Raw genomic sequence first — 3460 nt, 5'->3', positions numbered from 1 at the left:
ATTCTACCGACGGTTCTCCGCACTCGTGTCTAATCGTCTTCTAATCACAGATCAAAGGTCACGAAGATATTCACCTCCGCCTCAAGAACCTTCACCAAGCTACTTTGAATCATTTCGAGACGAACCGCAGCCTTCAATCCCTGTTCGTTCAGTACCAAAATTGGCGAATAGATTTGAAACAATGGAATTAGGTTTGTTTATTATAACAGAATATCAATGCACAAATATATTGGCACGAACGTTAAATAAATATTCCTCGTAGCTTGTAGAAATACGTCATCCGCTCATTCAAACAGGGCTGTGCAACCTGCGGCCCGAGGGCCAAATGCGGCCCACAAGAAAAACATGGTGGGGACCGCGCAGAAGTGTCAATTTTGAATGATGTGCGGCTCTCAAAACGAGTATTTAATTTAGTTCAATCTAATACGTTCGAGTAATTCCAATCTATTTACGTTGCTAAGTCTGTACTTTAACTGAGCTCAAGTTGGTATCTATGCCCATTACGTTACAATGCCCTAACTGCTATCTTTTGCGAAGCGAACAAAGCATGTCATAAAATCAATAACCAAAATTATTTTGCCTGCAACAACGAGAAAGTCTATGTTGAATCAAGGTACGACCCGCGTTTTCGCCCATATGTTTGTATCTGGCCCTCATGTATAAAAGGTTGCACATAAATGCTCCAAATCAAAATTGCAACATCCATCAGCACGACAATTCGTAAACGGACTAGAATTACAAAATGCCACGTGGTGGCGCAAGAGGCGAAGAATATACAAAATTTAGACTTAAGTATCGAGATTCATTGGACACAAAAATGACAAAAAAGCAATAGCCACATATTACTTCTTCCTCGTTTAGATACTGGTAATTATAATTCAATCGGTTCATTCTTTGCAGAAAAAATCAATTTTTTACAGTACTACATTTGCTAAAAGCACATATATTTATGATGTGCCTCAAAACAGTTTATTCACGATGTGACTCAGCGTATACCTAAAAGAATACTACACGTTTTGCAGGCTATACGGGCAGACAACAGAGGTCTTCTCGAAAACCACGGCGATTGGATGATGAAAATTATTTCTATTTTCCGGGTAGCCGAGTTCAAAGTTCAAGTGTTGGACAAGAGGGTATTTCACTTATTTTCGAACTTATGACAAAATAGCAAAATATAAACGGCATGACCAAATTTTTTTCCAACCTGTGAACAGTGTAGAGTGGACTGTAAAGCTGACATGGGCAAACTACGGCCCGCGGGACAAATCCGGCCCGTTGGGTAATTCAATCTGTCCCGCCTAATGCTGCCACATACAAACTAAAACAAAATTTGATGTTTTAGAAAAAAAATAACGCAATGAATTTGTTGAGATAGCTATTAAGTTTAGTTTTGGCGCGAGTCTTATTAGTTTTCACTCTTGCTGTTGTAAATATTTTTCATAAACTGTAACTTTTCACGTCACACTTACATGGCCCGCCAGTCTAGGTGGGCTAAATTTTTGGCCCTTGGTTCCTAAACCTTGCCCATCGCTGCTGTAAAGCATTGAATAAATTCAGACAGCCGTACTTGTCACATTACCATCCACATTAAAGTATAATTTTATGAAAAAATAATAGGTGATTTATGAAAATATTAAGACAAGTTCATTTCTGTTGAAGATAAGTGGATAACTGCTAGTCCGGAATTGCGGAGCGATTGTGTATAAGATATGTTTGTCTGTCCGTTGCATTGCTGAAATGTATATTTGATAACAGCTCAATAGATTAGAACTTTCAGTATTTAAATCAAAAAATGTAATTTGATGCGGCAATTGCGCTGGATATCTAACAAAGCGCTTACTGTTGTCATATTTGTTCGCAGAGCGCCACGAATCTGCGCAAATTGTTCCTCCGACTATAACGGAGATACAAGAATACATAGACAAAGACGAGTCGTCTTCCGCATTCAATGAAGACCCATCACTTACAATACCAAAGACTTTATGTAAGTAAACAAATATTGTCTGTGTCATGCTATTAGGACATCCAGTCTAGAGTAGTGACTTCATTCATATTCATAAGATCACCAGATAATCCAAAAAGGAATCTGCGAATTCCTGCCAGTTCGGTTATTTAATTTATCGTTTTTTATCAATTTTATAAAGGGTTTTTTCATGCCTTCGCCAGAACAAATCTTTAGGAAAGCAGTCACTAATACCCACAAGGGTCTAATGTTTTGGTTTGTAAACCGCCCGAGTTTTCTTATATAGATAGCAAAAACCGATTTCTTGAAAATGTGTGACTTTTCTAACACTTTTTTTTATTTCTCTTCCTTCAGATGGCAAAAGAAAGTCTGATGAATCAAGGCGAGCGGCGTCGCATATGAGAAGACATGGAAAAACGACAAATATTGGTAAGTTCTGTGTAAGCATTAAAAACGTCCACTTAAACCCCTACACCCATGGGCGAGTAGCCGATGAAGGTTATTCGTTCTATTTCCACAAATATATCAAAATCCATTTATTACTCCACAAGATATTGAATAAGAGTGTAAAACTAATAATGATGACCTCATTACTCATAGCAATAATTTCATTACATCGATATGGTGTCATAATAGATTTGTAGTCGCGATTACAAAAGTTGACTTCGTGTTATTAAGTTTCAATTTCAAAATGTATCTTCTATGAACACAGTCAGGGTACACCACTAACGCTGCCTATAATTCTAGGGATTAGAATTTAAGCCCGTGGTTCTCAAACTTCTTTTCCAGCGGTGCACTAAGCATATAACAAAATGTTTCCCCACTTGATAACATTTTCATCTCAATCCAAAGGTCCAGTTAGACCAGACTGTTCCTAGCTGTGTGGTGCAGCACTTAACTGTATCATGAACTTTTCTGTCTTGTCATGTAATTGAAAAAATAAAAGCTCTAAACAAAGTTTTTCTTAATGCGAAGGGTGTGCATGTTTTGAGGAACAAATGCGATTGAATTGAGATTTCGATGCTGCCAAGCACACACGCACTTCGTCGTCAATTTCGAGAAGTTCTCATTTTTTATTATTATTTCAGTCAGAAGAGAAAATCCGTGTTCACAGGGTAATAAATTGTAGTTTTCAATTGAAAATTAGAACACTTTCACGCATCGCTGCCATCCTGCTATCACTGAGCCGCCATGGGCTTTAAAATAAAGTTTCCAATTTTGTACCGGTACCGGTAACAAGTCACCAACTATACTCTCATCAATACAATTACAGGAACAAAAGTTTACCAAGGAAATGAATTCAAAACCGAGCAACTTGAGACAATTATTACCCCCTCCCAAACTGAAATAACAGGTTCAAACCCGGAGCCAGTAATTAAAGAAACATTCCGAGGTCTCGCTCAGAATAGTCAACATGGAGGCAAAACTGCACTTGCTTTGATAAAAATGTTTGATAAAGGTCAGTATAATTTTACCAATACTTTCTGTGCAGATAAA

The sequence above is a fragment of the Styela clava genome, chromosome 1 (assembly GCF_964204865.1).
Source record: "Styela clava chromosome 1, kaStyClav1.hap1.2, whole genome shotgun sequence".
Lineage (NCBI taxonomy): Eukaryota > Metazoa > Chordata > Ascidiacea > Stolidobranchia > Styelidae > Styela > Styela clava.
The sequence above is the reverse complement of the archived record's forward strand: the minus strand, read 5'-3'. Positions refer to the sequence as shown.